Source organism: Vipera berus, assembly GCF_964194415.1.
Source record: "Vipera berus genome assembly, chromosome: 4".
Classification (NCBI taxonomy): domain Eukaryota; kingdom Metazoa; phylum Chordata; class Lepidosauria; order Squamata; family Viperidae; genus Vipera; species Vipera berus.
In genome coordinates this window covers 76911675-76932641 of record NC_138206.1, presented here as the reverse complement: position 1 = coordinate 76932641, position 20967 = coordinate 76911675, and positions in this window count along the sequence as shown.

Below are 20967 nucleotides of genomic sequence, written 5' to 3'. Positions count from 1 at the left end.
GAAAACTCAACAGTGGCCACAGGATTGGAAAAGATCAGTTTACATTCCAATTCCAAAGAAAGGCAGTGCCAAAGAATGTTCAAACTATCGCACCATTGCACTCATTTCTCATGCTAGTAAAGTTATGCTTAAAATCCTACAAGCTAGACTCCAGCAGTATGTGGATCGAGAACTACCAGAAGTACAGGCAGGATTTCGAAGAGGCAGAGGAACTAGAGATCAAATTGCTAACTTACGCTGGATCATGGAGAAAGCTAGAGAGTTCCAGAAAAACATCTACTTCTGCTTCATTGACTATGCTAAAGCCTTTGATTGTGTGGATCATAACAAACTCTGGCAAGTCCTTAAAGAGATGGGCATACCAGACCATCTTATTTGTCTCTTGAGAAATCTATATGCGGGCCAAGAAGCAACAGTGAGAACTGGACACGGAACCACTGATTGGTTCAAAATTGGGAAAGGAGTCCGGCAAGGCTGTATACTGTCGCCTTGCCTGTTTAACTTATATGCAGAGCACATCATGAGAAAGGCAGGGCTAGATGAATCAAAAGTTGGAATTAAGATTGCCGGAAGAAACATCAACAACCTAAGATATGCAGATGATACCACTCTAATGGCAGAAAGTGAAGAAGAACTAAAGAGCCTCTTGTTGCGGGTGAAGAAGGAGAGTGCAAAACTTGGATTGAAATTAAACATTAAGAAAACCAAGATCATGGCATCTGGCCCTCTCAATTCCTGGCAAATAGATGGGGAAGAAATGGAGGTAGTGACAGATTTTATTTTCCTGGGCTCCAAGATCACTGCAGATGGGGACTGTAGCCAAGAAATTAAAAGACGCTTGCTCCTCGGGAGGAAAGCCATGGCAAATCTAGACAGCACACTAAAAAGCAGAGACATCACCCTGTCAACAAAAGTGCGTATAGTCAAGGCTATGGTCTTCCCAGTTGCAATGTATGGCAGTGAAAGCTGGACCATAAGAAAGGCTGAGCGCCAAAGAATTGAAGCCTTTGAACTATGGTGCTGGAGAAGACTCCTGCGAGTTCCTTGGACTGCAAGGCGATCAAACCGGTCAGTCCTAGAGGAGATCAACCCTGACTGCTCTTTAGAAGGCCAGATCCTGAAGCTAAAACTCAAATACTTTGGCCACCTAATGAGAAGGAAGGACTCACTGGAGAAGAGCCTAATGCTGGGAAAGATTGAGGGCACTAGAAGAAGGGGACGACAGAGAATGAGGTGGCTGGATGGAGTCACTGAAGCAGTAGGCGTGAGCTTAAATGGACTCCAGAAGATAGTAGAGGACAGGAAGGCCTGGAGGAACATTGTCCATAGGGTCGCGATGGGTCGGACACGACTTCGCAACTAACAACAACAACAATCATTTGGAATAAAAATAAAAATTTAGGCAGGACATTCATTTTCACTGCTGCAATTCTTCCCAGCAAAGACAATTGCAGTTTTTCCCAGCTCTCCAATTCTTTTTGAATTTTTCCCCATAACTTTTCATAATTATTTTTATATACCTTTGCATTGGAGGATGACAAATACACCCCCAAATATTTAACCCTTTTAACAATCTCAAATCCAGTTAATCCTTCTAAAAGGGCCTTTTGCGATGCTGTCATATTTTTGGCTAAAATTTTTGTTTTTTGTACATTAACCTTAAATCCAGAAACCTTCCCATATTGCATTATTATCTCCATCAGGTCCACAACAGAGTTTTCTGGCTGGGTCACTGTAACAACCAGATCGTCTGCAAACGCCCTCAATCTATATTCCTGATCTCTAATTTGAATACCCTTAATTTTTTCCGAGTTCCGTATTTTTATCAATAATATCTCCAATGTTAAAACAAATAATAAAGGTGATAACGGACACCCTTGTCTTGTACCCTTCTCAATATTGCATACTTCAGTCAGGCTATTGTTAACTATTATTCGGGCAGTTTGTTTTTGATATAATGCCCTAATTGGTTGTAAATTTTATCCCCAAAATTCATTTTATCTAAAACTTTCATCAGAAATTGCCAATCCAATTGATCAAAAGCTTTTTCAGCATCTAAAAAAATTAGCGCCGCAGGGAACTGGTTGTGCCTTTCCAAAAACTCCACCACATCAACTATATGCCTCACATTATTTTTCATTTGTCTACCACTAATAAACCCAGTTTGATCCCCATGAATCATCTGTTGCAAAACCCTCATCAATCTGTTAGCTAACACCTTAGCAAATATCTTGTAGTCTGTATTTAAAAGTGATATTGGTCTGTAATTTCTTACTTGAGTAGCATCCTGATCTTCCTTCGGAATCAAAGAAATAAAAGCAGTTCTCCAAGACGGAGGCACCCTTCCCCCCCTCTGAATTGTCTGAAACAATTCCCTTAATGGCTTTATCAGCTCCATTTGTAAATTTTTGTAGTAGACCACAGTCAGTCCATCCGTACCTGGCGCTTTGTCCACCTTCAATTCCTTAATTGCTAAAAGAATTTCTTCTTCTGTTATCAATTGATTAATCTCTTCCTTTTGTTCTTGTGTGAGAACCGGGATGCTAGCATTCTTCAAATATACATCAATATCTGTTTCGTTAATTTTCTCCTTAACATATAATTTGGAATAAAAATCCACAAAGGCTTCCTTGATAAGATCCTGTTGAAACACAACCTTTCCTTTGTATTCAATTTTATCTATATTAGAAGCCCTTTGTTTTTTCCTTAACCTGTAGGCTAACCACCTACCTGGTTTATTGGCATTGCAAAAAGTATTATGCCTAGCAAACCGTAGGTTAGTTGCCACCTGATCAGCCATCAACTTATCAAATTGTCCTCTTAACAGGTTAATGACCTCCTTAATCTTCGCATCCGATGGATTCAAAATTAGGGCCTTTTCTTTTTCCCTAATTTCATTCTCCAGTTCTTTCCTTCTAACTTCCAAATTACATCTGTATTTATTATTCATATATATTAACACCCCTCTCATATAGGCTTTGCTAGCATCCCAAACCATGTCCATAGAGGTATCCTTATTCATATTAATTTCAAAAAAATCCTTCATCTGCTTTTTACATTCTTCCACATTTCTCTGATTTCTAAACAAATTCTCATTTACGTGCCAGGAGCGCCTATCTCTATTGTCATTGTTGATCTCTAACCAGACTGGACTATGGTCAGATATAGTTCTTGCACAAATCTTTATCTTCTTAGTCCTAGAAAAAAAATCATTAGTCAGTAATATAAAATCAATCCTGGAAAAAGATTGATGTCTATCAGAAAAAAAAGTATAATCCTTTTCATGTAAGTGTGTATCTCGCCAAATGTCTCGCAGTTCCAAATCATCCTTCATTTAAAAAAAAGATTTAGGCAATCTAGCATGACTCGGGGCACGCTTAAAGAAACCAGATTTATCCAGCTGTACATCAAGGACACCATTCCAATCTCCCATAAAAATAAAAGATTTATAATCCAACTGGGTAATCTTTGTATGTAGTAAACTAAAAAAATCAGTTTGTTGTTGATTAGGAGCATACAGTCCAACTAACAGCGTTTTTTTGCCTTCTAACAGCAAATCTATCATAACATATCTTCCTTGTTTATCTACTTCAATTAGTTCCGCTGTCAGAGTACTCTTGACATAGATAACCACTCCATTTTTCTTATTAATTGCAGAAGCAATAAATTGCGTGCCCAGCCTTGAGTTCAACAAATACTTTTGGTCCATAACCCTAATATGCGTTTCTTGCAAACAGATAACATCAGTCTTAAATTGTTTTAAATATTGAAAAACTTTCTTTCTCTTCTGTGGTGAATTTAATCCATTAACATTCCAGGTTAGGAACTTAGTCGCCATTCTTGGCATCCCGAAGCTTCTGGAGCACGTCTGCCAGGACCCCTTTAACTTCCTTAGGCCGTGCCCCTCCCACAGCTTCACTGTAAGTATGCTTTGGAGGTTCCATAACTTTCTGCTGATCTTGCTCTTGCTCTTGTCTCACTCGTCTTAAGGCAGCACGCGTTATCCTCTGCTCTCCAACAGCTGCTGATGAAACTGTAATTTGATCCCCTCCAGCACCATTCTCCTCTATCTGTATTCCTTCAGCATCTTGAGACTTTCCCTCGCCATTTCCCTTTACAGGTTCCAGAAGTGGTAGAGGGGTTGCTTTTAAAACTTTACTGTAAAAATCACGTGCCTGAGTCACTGTAACCAGACGATGTCTTTTACCTTCGTGCATCACCACCATGCCCACTGGAATCTCTAATCTAAACTTGATGTCACATTTCTTAAGTTCCTGTGCTAAAAATGCAAAATCTTTCCTTCTCCTTAAAATCTTTGGAAAAATCTCTTTTAAGACCAAAACTTCTTGCTCAGCAACCACAAACTTAGTATCATAAGCAACTTGAATAACTTCATCCCTAATTGCTCTCTCTGTAAAGTAAACCACCACATCCCTAGGTAGCTTCCTCTGCCTTGCGATCCATGAGTTCACACGAAAGATTTTATCTATACTTCCCTCAATTTCAGCTGCTGACTGACCCAGTACCACTTCCAAAGCCTCGGAGACCAACTGCTTTAGATCTTCTTTAGGATTCTCTTTTAAGCCCCTGATTCTGATAGCAAACTCCATCTGATGGTACTGGACGAGGCTCAAGTCTCCATCCATTTTATCCCTTATATTTTCATTCTCTAGTACTTTTGCTTCTAATATAGAATTCTTTTGACTAAGATCCTCCACTTTTTCATCCAAGCGTTGCACACATACAGCCACAGCTTCAATTGTAGGCAAGATGTCTGCCCTCATTGCTCTAAACTTCTCTTCCATCTTCTCCTCCAGTTTCTCCTCCAGCTTTTCCATCATATCTGACATTAATTGTGAATGCTTTTCGAAGGCATCCTGTAAATCCTTAAGCGTCAATGCTGGAGCAGGTGCAGGAGGAAGCAAAGCTTGCAACGAAGTCTGTTGCACCGGGGAAGCCCCCGCACTCCGGAGAACTTTGGAGGCTTTCGTCGCCATCTTCCCCCACTTTCACTTGCTGCGCACTTTCACTTTAAAGCCATAAAATCCATTGAGCTAGAGAGTAAAGATAAAAGTCCACTTCACCTTGACCTCCTGTACCGCTCTGCCTGCGTCTTCATACTCAAGAGTCTTTCCTTCTGGCAGGGGTGGTTGCTAACGCTTGGCTCTGCTCCAAAAATCACGGAGCAGAGACGCTGCGCAGCCCGGAGCAAACCCAGGCTTTGGGGGGGCTCGATCCTTCAGCTGCCCAAACTTAAAGCTCAGGCAGCCCCGGAGAGCTCAACCCCTACCTGGGGCCTCACCCCCTCCTCTTTTCCCAGGGAGGGGGCTTCCGAATCACCAAAACAGCTGATCGACGTTGTTTTCAGTGATTCAACAAAGCTGCGGAGCGGACAGCCCGGAGATGGCTGTCTTCAGCGTCGCGTCGCCACCGGAAGCCTAAGATGGAAGATATTAAAGGCCTTCAAATACAGTATGTTGAGAACCCAGGCAATCAAATAATAAGCATAACACCAGTTATTACCTCTTACCTAAGCCAGATGGAATCAGAAGAAGAAAAAGACCAGACTGAACTAATGACAACTATATCACACAAAACATTGAGAACTGAGCTATTAAAGCAACACTTCAATGATTACAAAGGGGATACTTTCTTTGCAAAACTGACATTTGAATGGCCTCCCTGGATTCAAACAACAGCCTTCCATCCTTCCGAGGTAGGTAAAATGAGGACCCAGATTGTTGGGGGCAATTAAGCTGACTTTGTAATAATGCCGCTTGGGGGTGTATGTGAAAGCCCTAATAAGCAGGCATATACATAGAATGAAGGCTACTGCTAAGCTTGTAAGTCGCCCTGAGTCTTCGGAGAAGGGCGGGATATAAATGGAATTAAAATAAAAATAAAAATAAACATGTGTAGGAAGAAAGGGAGACACTTTTGAGAATCTAAAAGCACTGATACGGAAGCCTAATTGGCACAAAAAGAAGGCAAGAGTTAGATTTAAAAAATTTGATTTGTCTTTTTGTTGGGATTTGTAATGATAGAGCTTAAAATTTCTTTCAATGTGTTAAGGGGAATCTTTACAAAGTATAAACTGATTTTATGCTTAGGTTTTAGATTTTAAGGGAAAACAAAATTAAGCTATTAGAACATAACTCTCAACTATGTTATAGAATTTGGAATGATATAATAAAAGACATTATTTTAATAATTGATGAACTATTATGATGATGATATAGAATATATTTGTTGTAATGATATAGATATAAATTGATTTTATATTTAACTTTTAGATGTCTAAGGGAAAGGAAAGTTAGCTATTAGAATTGATTTATATTATAGAATTTGGAAGGATATAACAAAAGATACTTTTTAAATAATTCGTGAACTATTAAGATGATCAACAGAATATACTTGCAAAAATGTATTGAAATGAACAATGTACGTACTGTAGAGAGGAAAATTACTTTTTAATGAAATAGGGAAATGTGGGTTACCCGAAAATTAAGTTTTCTTTTATATATTATAGGCTATTCTGGAATATTCTATTGCAATTAGGTAAAACTTAAAAACAGGATATGTATAAGTGAAAATATATTGAAAATTCTTCTAATTGATTATGTCACAATTAGAAATGTATTAATTTGATTAATTTGATTATGTTATAACTAAGGGTATCAGAGAGGGAATTTTTGTTGACGTAACTTGAGCTATTTACAAATAATTTGTTATTTGCTATTATTTACTTTTGACTACCTAACCACCGTATTGCTTCATGAATACCTGAATGTAAAATTAAAAAAATAATAAAAGTTGTACAAAAAAAGAAAAAAAGAAAGGGAGGCAATACTGCCAGCGGTGAAGGCACCGATCCATTCAAAGACTCCCACCTCTGGAAGCGAAATTCAGGGGGGAGCCGCCACACTTGGAGTTTTTCCTAACTCATCCTCAGTTACATTGAAGAATACAGACAGGACATTCCCAGAGACAAAGCCCGCATCCGTATCATGCAATCCGCCCTGGATGGACCAGCCACAGACTGGGTGGTGAACCTGCATGACTCCAACGCCCCAGAGCTCAACGACCTCAACAGTTTCATGTCCTCTTTGAGAAGGCTATTCAAGGATAACCTGGCTGATCACAAGGAATTTCCGCTGAGGAAAACCATTAGCCCGCCCACTTCCCGAGCAAATGCATGAACCAGTGAAACCACTGGCTATGGCTAAGAAGTCAAAGGGCTGTTTCAAATGCGGGAGAGAGGGCCACCACACTGCAGAATCCTGCTCAAAAGCCCCTCAGTGCAAATCAGATCCATCACTGGCCAGGAAATCAGGGAAGTCCCCAGCCGAACCAAAAGAGCCTGCCATGAGGGGGATAGAGGCTGTAGAGTCCCCAACCCCTGCTAAGGAATGGGAGGGAACTCTGGTCTACACCGTAGGAGTGGTGGATACCTCAGAGGAAAGCTTAGAGGGCAAAAACATGGTAAGTGAATCCATTCCACCCATCCTCAAGACAATGTCTATATTAGCTCCCTCCATGCCCAAAGCTGTCAAAGTGAAAGTATTAATACACCCTGGCTGCACCCACTGCCTCATTAGTTCAATGCTAGTGGGGAACGTGGGCATTCCGATGAGGAGACTAAAGCAACCAATCTCATTTGGCCAGTTAGATGGGTGTGTGTGTGGGGGTGCCAGCTACCCTAGCCACTTTACCAGTTCACCTGTCCCTGGGGACCCATGAAGAAGATATAACATTTGTAGTGACCCCAGGCATTGAATGCACAATGATTATAGGGCTGGAATGGTTAAAGAAATGGAATCTGTGGATAAATTGGAGGACAGCAGAACTCAACTTCCCAGAGGAGGAGCATGCAGTCTTAAAACCCCAAATCCCCCACCAAACCCTAGGAGCGGAGACAGCATCAGTGGGAGAAGAGAGGGGGTTACCAGAAATACCGGAAGAATACTGGGACCTTGCTGAGGTTTTCAGTGAGGAATGGGTGGATGAGCTCCCCCTCACTGACCCGGGACAAAACTCACAAAGCCCAGGCTGTACTCCATGAGCCCTAAAGAGACGGAGGAGATGGAAAGATTCATAAATAAAAACTTAGGGGATTTATTGAACCTGCCAAATGCAAAGTGGCTGCTCCAGTCCTATTTAGGGAGAAGAAGGATGGCACTATGCATTTGTGCATGGATTACAATGCCCTGAATGCAATTAGTGAAAGTAATCTGTATCCCCTTACCCCTGATGAAAGATATGCTATCCCAACTATCAAAAGGAAGGATTTTTTTTTACTAAACTAGACCTAAGAGAAGCACACTACCATGTTAGGATCAAGAAAGGGGACGAATGAAAGACTGCATTCAATTGTCCAATGGGTTGCTACCAGTTCAAAGTTCTGCCATTTGGACTGCAAGGGCCCCCCACAGTTTTTATTGCAATTAATCAATGAAGTGCTAAGAGAGCACCTATTTAAGGTGGTCCTGGTTTACTTAGATGACATCCTTATCTTCACTGAGAACAAAGATAAGCATATTAATCTAGTCAGAGCAGTTCTAAAAAAATTGTGGGCTGCCCACAATTATTGAAATTATTGAAATGCAAATTCCACCAGGAAAGAATAGACTACCTGGGGTATCGCATATCCCCGCAGGGTATCAAAATGGACCCTAAGAAAGTCAGGGCAGTATTAGAATGGGCACCACCCCACACAATTGCAATTGCAAGGTTTTCTGTGTTTTGCAAACTTCTACCGCCAATTCATCCCTTTGTTCATCCAAATAGCCCTGCCCCTCATGAACTTGTTAAAAATGAGGTGGGGGGGGGCAGTGAAACCCATCCAGACCCTGAAGTAGACAATGGAATGTCAAGCAGCATTTGAGAGGCTTAAGAGACTTTTTTCTGCTGAACCCATACTGAGGCACCTGGACCCTGAAAAACCTTTCATAATACAGGCAGACGCAAGTGATGTGGTGGTGGGAGCTGTATTATTACAGGAAAATGATGAGGGGGCACTGGAACCATGTGCAGCAAACTCATGGAGACAGAACAACATTCGGCTGTGTGGGAAAAGGAGGCTTAAGTAATGAGGTGGTCATTACTTACATGGCGTCATTTCCTTCAGGAAAATAAAATCTCCCTCCAGGTCTGGACAGACCACAAAGTTTGGAAGTGCTAAAAACCTGCAGAAAACTCACTCCTAAGCAAGCCCGCTGGTCTCAGTACTTTCACCGATTCCGTTTCACACTTAAACACTTGCCGGGGGTGGGGCAGAATTGCCTAGCAGATGCACTGTCTTGCGAGCCACTGACTCTAAACCACTTATACCCAAACAACAACTGGCAGCACCAGTAACCACCAGGGCCCAAGATAAAATAAAGCCGCAGCCATGGATTTTATAGTGAATAGCCAAACTGGAATTGAATTCCAAAAGTCTTTGGAAACAGATGAATGGTTCCAGAAAAATAGACATGTGTGCACAATCAAAGATGGACTACCCTGAGTGGGGGAGAAGTTATATATACCAACCACCCAGAGGATCAATCAAATGCAGTTGTGCCATGATACAAAATCAGCAGGGCATTTTGGATTTGTAAAAACTTTACATTTAATTAAAATGTAATTTTGGTGGCCATTCATGAAAAAGGACATAGAAAGCTACATAGCCATCTGCCCAACTTGCACAATGGCTAAGAGGCTGCAAGGGAAATCACCCAGACTGTTACAAGCAGTGGTGAACCCCTCAGCCCCCTGGAAAGAAATAGCCATGGATTTTATAGTGGAATTACCAGAAAGCAACAGGAACACTGTCATCTGTGGGGTTACGGATTTGTTTTCCAAAAGGTGCACTTTATCCCTTGCCAAAAGACTCCCACCACAAAAACCTTAGTGAAACTATTTGTGCAGCACACTTACAGACTGCATGGGGCACTGCAATGCATTATATCTGATAGGAGAGTGCAATTTTATCCCTCTTAGGAAACACTCAGGGACTGTCATCTAGTCATCATCCTCAGGGGATCAGCCAATCAGAACGTGCGAACTCAGTACTTGAGCAATACTTAAAATGCTTTATTAATTTCCAGCAAACAAATTGGATGGACCTACTCCCTTTTGCAGAAGTTGTTTACAATAATGCAGTCCACTCTAGCACAGGCTACACTCTTTTTCAAATAGACACCGGTCAAAGTTTCAACCTTATGCCAGAACTAATCCCAAATGAACCGGAAATCCCATCACTGAAAGAATGGATTGCAGAATTGCAAAACACCTGGCCAATCATTAGGAAAGGTTTAGATGAAGCTAGGCAAGCATACAAAACACAAGCAGAAAAAAAGAGAGTCAAACCCACACCATTCAGTGTAGGAGAAATGGTATATTTATCTACAAAATACCTAAAATCCCTACAGCCCTGTAAAAAACATGGACCAAAATATATAGGACCTTTCCAATTAAAAGAATCATAAACCCAGTAACCATAGAATTAAAACTACTAAAAAATCTTAGGCAAATACACTGAATTTTTCACAGCAGTTTACTGAAAAGGGAACAACAGTTACCCTTATGGCCCAACCCCCCCACCTCCTATCATGGTTAAAGGAGAACAACACTTCAAGGTAAAATAAATCCTAGATCCGAGGAAGTATCACAGAGCAATTCAATACCTAGTAGCTTGGAAACACCTTCCCTCCTCAGAAAATAAATGGGGCCTTAAAGGTCACATCAGAGCATGTAAGTTGCTAAAGAGGTTTCATACAGAATATCCCAACAAACCAGGCTAACATTTATAATTTTGTTTCCTCTACAGGTGGATCTCTCCTATTTTTAAGGGGGCAGGATGTCAGAATCCATTTATATTTCATTTCTAACTACCTCCTCTGAGCTAAAACCAAATCTCATCTTCCCCTGGATTCTGCCATTCCCAAGGGGGAGAGGGAACAGGCATGGGGCTTTATGGCTTTCACTTCCTTCATTAAATGTAACCTTTGTTTATCCCGCCTGTCTGCTATCCATCACAATATAGCCAATTCCTTCCTTACTATGCATTCCCTCTCAACTTACGGGCAACAAGAAAAGGGAGTGGGTGGGGGGAGAAATACAAGGTTTCTTTCTCTGAATGAAGTGTGAGGAGTGGTGGAAATGATCATGCTGCAAACGGACTGTTGGCTGTTATGAAACTGACCGAATGAACTGTGGGGTGTGGTTTGCTAGGGGGACACTTTAAAAATATCGATCTGTGAGGGAATTCCTCACATCCTGTCTATTATGTCTGCTATCTCCTATTTCTTAGTAAAAGTTCCTGCTTGGAAAAAAAAACTGTTCTGCCTACCTTTTTATGATGTGGGTTGAGATGGGTTTTGACACAAATCTTAATTCTTAAGAATTAATTCTTAATTCTTTTTTAAAATTATTATTATTAATTTTTTCCCATTTCTTCCACAAACAAGTCAACACATATACTGCAATACATAAATACCTACTCGTAAGTTTGGTTGCTGCTCACCCATTTCCCCTTTCACTGTAGCCACCCTCCTTCTCTCTCTTTCCTCTTCTCTACTTTCTTTTTCCCTTTCTCCTTTCTTTCCTACTTCCCTCTTCTTCCTCTCCTCTCCTCTTTCCTTCACCACTCCCCTCCTGTTTCTCCCCACTTCTCCTCCTCTTTTCCTCTAACCTTTCTACTTCCTTCCCCCTCCTCTACTCTCTTCCCTCTCTCCTCTCCTTCCTTCCCTCCCATTCCTCTTCCGATACAATTCAGGGGTAATGTCCAAGCAGCTCCTCTCCTTAGATTTTCAATATCTATATTAGATATGATAACATTAATTTTCTATTACATCAATATTTCTATAAATCTGGCTTTCTCGGTATATACTTCTATAAATTTTTATACTACCTCCGGTTATGCAATACAGTGTCACCTGGGTCTCCTTCCTTATCTCCTCCTTTTTCTTCCATCTAAATTAGTATTAGCCATCTTTTAGGCATATTCTCTTTTTCACCCACTCATAAAATTTTCCCCAGATTTCATAATACTCTGACTCTGTCTTATCTTTAATTATCATTGTTAATCTGTTCATTTCTGCACATTCAATTATTTTCCTGATCACCTCTTCTTCTGGAGGAGCTTTCAGTGCCTTCCAGTTTTGTGCAAACACAATCCTAGCTGCAGTGGTTATATGAATAATCAAATATGTGTTCTCTTTATTATATTTCTCTGGTAAAATACCCAACAGAAATATTTCTGGTCTTAGTTCTATACATTGTTTTATCATCTTTTCTATCCATGTTCTAATTATATTCCAATAGGTTTTAGCTTCTACACATGTCCACCATATATGATAGAAAGAGCCTGGTATTTGATGGCATTTCCAACATTTCATAGATCTGTCCTTAAACATTTTACCTAGTCTTTCTGGAGACATATGCCATCTGTAGAACATCTTGTACATATTTTCTTTATACACTGTTGTTCTGTTCCAGCCTACAAACAGCCCTGTTTAATGTCAGGGACAACCCCTTTTTATAGTCAACAGGCTGGAAAAACCCAACCAAATTTATTTACAAAGAAATCAAGTATTCTGTTATTGTTTTGGGTCTTGCATAAATATCACCAAATTTTTTTTAAATTCCATTTATATCCCGCCCTTCTCCGAAGACTCAGGGCGGCTTACAAGCTTAGCAGTATGTCATCAGCAAAGGTCCTCAATTTATAAACTTCTTTCTTAACCTTTATGCCTTTTATTTTCTCGTCTTGCCTGGACTTCCAGCTACACGATAAACAACAGTGGAGACAGCAGACATACTTGTCTTGTACCCTTTCAGATTTCACATGAGTTAGTTAGATCACCATTAATAATGATTTTTCCTCACTGTAATATATAAATAGCTTTAACCCCTTGAATAAAAATCCCCCCAAATTCCATTTCTTGTAGAACTAAACATAATGACCCAACTTAAGTTGTAAAAGGCCTTCTCAGCATCTAGGAATATTTGAGCTGTCTTTTGTTCATTGTGGTATTGTAGGTGTAATGTATTGGCCACAACTGCTTTAATTCACGTGCTTAATGTCTGATTTACATTGCTGTATTGTTTAACGGTTGCTGTTACTGAAAGCCAGACTGGCTGTCTCTAAGCTGATAATTAGGTTTTGGGAGGGAAACCTATTTTAAACCTATTGGTTGCCACCTGGAGGCTAACAGTATAAATAGCTGTGCAGCAGCCATTAGGGCTGCTTCTATTCTGAGTTAATAAACTTGTTTGCTTTTTCAACACTCTGTCTCGTTCAATGCCTAACGAACCAAAGATATAACAGTGGTGATGAGGGTGGGATGTGCTGCTTCATTGTGAGATCCTGAAGTCACTAGGGGGTGAGGCCAGCACAGAGCCTGGCAGGAACTACATCCCCCCTCCTTGGTCTGCCAGCAAGCCATGCTGGAGACCACCACAACCTAAGGATCCATCCTAGGGCCTACACAGAAGCCAGCAGCACAAAGCATTGAGAGCAAGATACAAAAGCAACTCACCATGATGAAAGTAGGAAAGCTCAAAGAATTCAACATAACACACCCGGAGAGATGGGCATTCCACATTTCCCACAGAGAAAACTACCTCTGCACCAACCAGGTTGGCGAAGATGGATTGAATGCTGTGACACTCCTTTGTATGTGCGGCCCCACCACCTTCGACATTGCAGAGAACCTGGTCGCCCTGGTGCCGCTCGAGTCGGTCACCTACACGGACTTGAAAAAAAGCTCTGAGACTACTTCAAGCCCAAGCTATCCATTACAGCATGGAGGCATGCTTTTCAGCAGTGGGAGCAATAGCCCGGTGAGTCTGCAACAGAATTTATCGCCGCTCTTCATGAAGCATCCCAACTCTGCAATTTCATGGATTTGGAGGAGAGACTACAAGACCATTTAGTCTGCGGACTGTGGAATTGAGAGCTCCAACAAAAACTGTTCGCCAAAGAGACTCTTTCGCTACAGAAGGTCTCGAAGGAGGTCATGGCGGACGAAGCCACCGGAGGGGCCGTTAAAGCATTGTGGCCCCCCAAAAGCATGTCAAGCACCAAAGCCATCAACTACAAGGATGCCAAGAGGATGAAAGACACCGACTCAGACTACAAAGTCGACCAGCTACGGAAGCACTCAGAGAAGGGACTTCAGCCAGCTGAGAAGGCAGTTCCATTCCATAGATGCATGGGCTGCAGAGGCCACCATAAAATGCATGGAATGCCAATGTCAATCTTGCAAACATTGACATGTTTTTGCACTGACAATATAAGAGACAGCCTTTTGTTTAAACTGCTTTGCCTTAAATCATAAAGGGAGGGAAATGTAATGGCTATTTTGAGAAGATAAGAGTAGCCACGTACATAATGGGAAGTGAAACTTCTAATGTAAAACTAATTGGATAATGGGATTTATGACATGTGTAGATAAGGGCGGGAATTGTGTATGTTACGATGGGTTTGTGGGCAGGAGATTTCAGATTCTGGCATCTCTCCATGAGTGCCGATGTTTCATTTCATTATTAAGACTTTTTACATAAACAATGCCTACATTTTGTTTGAACTGTCTCATTTATCGGAACCATGACATCATGCCAGAATCTAAATTCTTTCAAACAACCTGCCATTGTCTGAGGGCTTGAGAGAAGTTGGCAAAGATTCAGGGGAGAATATTTATCAAGGGCAAAGAGAATTGGCTTGGAGACAGAGACTTGGCAGCTGCCGGCAGTGCAGAGCAGGATTTAACAGACAGCATGCTGTGGGAAGATGAGTTTTTGCAGGACTCCCATTTGGGGGAAGAATCCAAAAAGTTATCAGAGGTTAGCTGGTTGTCAGGCTGGAACCATTCCAGTGGAGACTACACATGCCTTGAGACTGTACTGCCGGAGCCCAGAAAACCGGAATGGTGGAGAGCTGCTAGACCATCTACCACTGAGAATCTGGGTGAGTGGAAAATCCTGTATGCAGACCAGACAGCCTGCCAGCTCCAGGAGTCCCCTGCCAAGCCCTCCAGACCCACAGAGACAGAAGAACCAAGCCTGGGGCCTCTGCAGCAATGGGAGCTTGGGGAACCCACACAAGTGAAAGGCCAACAAGCTCTGAGCTTGCCCAGCTAATAGAACCCTTACAAAAGCTGGGGGTGATGCAGAAGCTTGGAGATCAGGAGCTGGTGGAAGGACAACAGCAAAGGTGACAGCAGGAGGACCAGAATGTGCAACACCTGAACAGCAGGACCAGTGGGCCCAGCAGCAGTGGAGGCCCTGGCAGCTGTTAAATCAACAACCAGAGTGGGGCCAGAAGCAACTGGAGAAACAACAACAGGAGTGGGGGCCCCAGCAACCATTGAACCAACAACCAGGTTGGGGCCAGAAGCAATGGGGGCCTCAGCAACCAATAATCAGCCCACCCTTTAGAGTAACCTTTGATGGGGACCCAGAGAAACTGATTTTCTTCCTCAACCAAGTACGCTCTCATTTGAATCACTGGGCCCATCTCTACCCAGACACAGGTGCTATGGTAGATGTGATTGCATACAGCCTAGAGGGAGAAGCATCTGAATGGTTGAACAATTTATATAACAAGCAGGCCCCTGAGTTGGAGGACCCCCACCTTTTCCTCCTGGGGCTGAGGGAAAGATTTGAGGACCCATCCATTGTCGTCAAAGTGGAAGAACAAATCCATAAGATAAAAACAAGCTGGCTGGCCTGCCCTAGAGTACATGTGGCAGTTTCTAAAGATGGCAGGCCGGATAGAGAAATGGCCTGAGCAATCCATAATTCATTTTTTTAGAGAAGGGTTAGATGACCATCTTTCTCAGGCATGTATCTACCGAGCTGTGCCTGACCAGCTGCATGAATGGTACCAGGCAGTGGTGAAATTAGATGTTCAGCTTGCCTGCTATAAGAAGCCTCTCCTCCATGAAGCTAAGCTGAGGTCAGAACAACCCAAATGGCAATCACCCCCACAAAAATCTCCAGCTACTGTGATGGCTGAAAGACCCAGACCACCTGTAAGCCCGGCAATTAAGTGTTTCCGATGCAGAGAGCAGGGTCATTGAACAGTGAAATGCTCAGTCCCTTTCTCCCAACAGCAGAACTGTTAGATATTTTTGTGCCAGCCATGGGAGTTACTGAAAAGGTCACCAGATGGGAGCAAAGAAGCACCTTTGCTCCCACTGGTGGGTCAGGGGCCTCTGGCCCCTGCAGCCCCAGTTGGGAAGAGTTAATGGCCCTCCGGCCCCCTCACTCTCATTGGTAAGGGAGGGGCCAGGAACTCCCATAAAAACCCCTGCACAGGGGCTGCTCTTTGGCTCCTGTTCTAGCTCCCTTTGGGACTGATCCATGGGCTCAATCCAGGCATGGATGCCCCCATGCCAGGGAACTCTTTTTCTCTGCTTTATCTTTAAATAAAGCTTCACCCGATTGCATCCCTGTGTGCTGCCTTTTTCTTGGAAGCGCCTCAACAAACCATTGGTCTTGTGAGGGCTCTCACAATTGGTAGCAGAGGATGGTTCGAGGCAACACTTCCAAGCCAGCAGCAGAAGCAAAATGCCTGGAGGTTCCAGCAAGAACCCCTCTGAGATGGATGGTAGGAGATCCCAGATTGTGACCAGGACTCTTCAATCAAGGATGGCAGCCCTGCATCTAGCCCCTGACGCAAGCTTCAATCCAGGTAAGGGCACAGATGACCTCTATGCCCCCAGAGGGCCCAGCGGAGCGCCAGGGACCCCTTTGCATGCCTCCCTACAGCCACAAACCACAGAGGGAAGCATGGAAGGCCTGCAGTCCACCCAAGACTGCCCAGACACTGGGGAAGCAGCCTGGGACCAGGCCACCCCCAGCATAGACCAGCTGACTGACCGGGAATGCAGAGAGCTGCACGAAGGATGCCACAAGCCTCTCCACGAGGGATACCAGTGCAGGGGGCCTCCGGACACTGGGTAAGTCCTTCTCCAGCACCCAGGAGACCCCCTAACATGGCACCGGCCACCCTGGGGGACCCCAGGGCCTCAGAGCTTTTGGCGGGAAATTCCCCACAAACTGTGACCTGCAGCTTCTGGGGCCTACTGTAAGCAACATGGCGGCCCCCAGGCCACCTACCCCAGCGAGGCTTGGTAGGCTTCAGCTAGGCCTCGAGGCCCAGCAACCAGCAGCAGCCAGCTGAAGCGGCACGCAAACCGCCCGGCACCCCCCACCGGAAAGCCTTGAGGCCTATGCAAACCTCGAAGCCTGCCCAGCCGTGCCTGCTACAGCATGGATTATAGCAGCCATCCAAGTCCTGGTTGCGGCCCTGGAGGCCACAATGACCACGGCCTTGACATCGGGGGTAGCCAGCCTCCCTCTCTACCCCCAGGAGCCTGACTATGGGGGGCATCCAGTCCAGAGCCCCCCAGCTGCACCCCACACCTCCAGAGGGCCTCTGAAGGAGCTCTGGGGCCTCCAACCCTCTTCCCGGGGCCTAACTGCCAGGAGGCATCTGGCCTGGAGCCTCCCAGCCATGCCTTCCAACACCAGAGGGCCTCTGGGGAACCCCCGGGCCCTCCGACCTACCCTACGCCGCTGCCCATAAGCCCTGTTTACCAGATGATCTTCGGGGGGCCTCCAGATGAGGCCCCCACCTCCAGCATCATCTCCAGCCACCTCCAGGGTCTTTGGGACCAGCGATAGGTCCCTCTGGGTGTCTGTTGAGCATAATTAAGTTATGTGATGATGGCAGGGTGGAGGTATCATTTTGTAAGGGGGGAGGTCATGTCACTCGGGACCAGAAGGTCATTGGGAGTGTTACCATCATAAATGGTTTGCCATACTTCTCCCCTGAGGGCCCAGCCACAGAGGACAGCCCACCAGGTGCCACCTCAGAAGGGGCCTGTGCACAGAAAGAGAGAAAGGTCCCACAGCCAGCCCCAAGGCTGTCTAAGGAGCCTCAGCAGGCACCTAAGGCAGGTGCCTAAGGTGCCGGCAGTGCTCAAGGCAACCAGAACCAAGAGGGTGTCAGTGGGGAAGCCACTCCATGATAAGTGTGCCCATCTTTTACATTGAAGATTAGGTCATGCGAGCTTCCCCATGGTTAAAAGGATGGAAGAGTTTGCTGAGGGAGTCCAGCTCAAGGATTGTGAGGTGTTCCTGGACTGTGCCATCTGTAAGAGGGCAAAAAGGAAGGCTGCCCCCATCCCTAAGGTGTCACTGCGTAAGACTCAATACCTGTACCAATTAGTCCATATTGATTTGGTTGGGCCATTCACACCGTCCCTAGGGAAAAGGCAGTATTTCCTCACTGCCGTCAATGATTTCTCATGGTACAGCCATGTGTATACCCTCACAGAAAAATCTGAAGCCTTCGACGCCATAAGATCGCTATACAACTTTGTGGAGACTCAGCACAAGACCAAGATCGCACAGCTGCAAAGTGACCACGGGGCTGAGTTCATATCCTGAAAATTCCAGGACTGGGTAAGGTGTAAGGGCATCCGCCATTTTCTTACAGCGCCCTTCACTCCTGCTCAGAATGGCGTGGCAGAGAAAAGAAATGGAATCCTGCAGACTATGGTGCGTAGTCTGATTGCGGACTCTGGGGTCGCGGAATCATACTGGACGGAGGCGCTGTATTACACCAATTACACATTAAACCACACCTGGAGCAGCATTGTGGACCAGACCCCATATTTCCTGGTCCACGGTAGGAAGCCAAGTCTGGGACACTTGCATGTGTTTGGCTCCTACGCTTGGGTGCACATCCCCAAGCAGCTGCGGAAGAAGGGGAGATCTGTCTCCCAGAGACTGAGGTTCTTGGGCTATGCTCCTGGCTCCAAGGCCTACCAGTTCCTGGGAGAGGGGGGCAGGACTGTGACTTCCCAATCTGCCTCCTTCGAAGAGGACTCCAATTGGACCCAGATCCATTCAAATTATCTGGGTCCATATGTCAACCGACCCAGCAAAGATGCACCGACCACGACACCACCTGAGATGACCACAGACCCTGCCACCGACAAGAGCAAGGAACAAGATGAAGAGGTCAGCCTACCTGGTCCAGATGGGGAGGATGAGCTGTCCAGTCCCGAGGGGGAAGACACGCCATCTTCACCTGACTCTTCACCTCCAGTGACACCTCAGAGGCCTGTGATGCCCAGCACCTGGGACCGAGGGCCTCTACATCCCAGTTGTGAATGGCAAGCTGACAAGGAACCTGCAGAAGAAAAGGGCGGTGAGTGGCAGGAGGTCAGGAGGTCAAAGCGGTCCAACAAAGGAGTCCCGCCAAAGAGAATCGATATTGGGCACATCGCATCCGTCAACAGCATCGTGGTCACCCCAAAATCCTTCTCTGACATCCAGGAGCTGTCCATCGAAGAATAGGAGAAGTGGCAGCTTGCGATGGAGCGGTAGGCGAGCCTGAGAAAGCTCAAGGTCTTCACCCCCCAGCAACCACCAAAGAAGAGGAAAGTCATTGGCACAAGGTGGGTTTTCAAGGCCAAACCACTTGCCAATAGCCGCTACCTGTATACGGCCCACTTGGTAGCGCAGGGGTTCACCCAGTGCTACATGGAAGACTACAGGGAGAGACCTACTCTCCAACCGTCTGGGCAGAGAGCATCAAGGCTGCCCTCATAACTGCAGCTGCTCTTGGGGAGGAAGTCTACCAATTCAACATCCAGACGGTTTACCTCCACACCAACTTGGACCAGAAGATCTACGTGAGGTCCCCTCCTGCCTACCAGCAGGAAGGGGGAAATACATGGTTGCTCCACAAAGGGTTATATGGCCTTAAGCAGTCGGGGAAACTATGGTACGACTGCCTTAGAAAAAGTTTAGAACGAGTTGGTTTCACTGCATCCCATGCAGATGAATGTGTTTTCACACGCAGCTCCAAGGGTACCACAGAACGGGTGTTAGTTTATGTGGACGACCTACTATATGTAGGGCCTGACAAGGAAGGGTGTGATGAATTTGCCAAGGCCCTGGAGGAAAAGTTTACCCTGAAGTCTTTGGGGTGGGTTGACAAGTACTTGGGTGTGCACATCTTGGCCACTAAGGGGGGGGGGGTTTCGCCCTATCTCAGAAAGAAAAGATAGAGGAGTTATTGGCCAAATGCAAAATGGCAGAATCTAACCCAACGCGTAGCCCGATACAAAGTGACTATTACAATCACACTCACAAGGACGGTCCTGAGTTCACAGATAATACGCTTTACAGATCTGTGATCGGCTCCTTGCTATATATCAGCAATTGGAGCAGGCCTGACATAGCTTTAGCTGTGAATCTACTGTCCAGGCATGTGGAACACCCAAAGGAATTCCACTGGACTGCTGTTAAGAGGGTACTTAGGTACCTCAGGGGCACGACCGATGCTCTCCTTGTGCTGGAACCAGAGAAGGGGAAGACGGCCCAGCTCTCTGCTTACTCAGACGCAGACTGGGCTGGCGACACCAAGAGTAGACGGAGAACCTCTGGTTTCCTCATATTGCTAAATGGCTGTCCTATCCATTGGCATGTTAGGCAGCAAAAATTTGTTTCTTGCTCCACGGCCGAGGCTGAATATGCCAGCCTGTCAGACACGGCCAATGATTTGATTTGGTTCGATGCTCTGATAACAAGCATCTGGGCATCTCCCCCTCTGCCTATCCAAATTCAAGAGGATAATACGGCTGCAATTGCAATCTCGGGGGCATATGCAGTGGGCTCTAGGTCCCGCCACATAGACATACGCTATAAAAATGTCAGGCAGCTTACCAAAGAGGGGTTTATACATGTTGAGCATTGTAACACAACTGACCAGATAGCTGATCTGTTCACCAAACCTGTTCCCATTGACCGGCACAACCTTCTGTGTAAGCGTTTGTGTTTGGTCTTCTGAACGTGTTTATGCATGTCTATAACACCTGCTCGCCCCCTCACATACATTCACTGGTCCCTGTCATTGGCTGGCAAGAAGGGGAATTGTTAGATGTTTTTGTGCCAGCCATG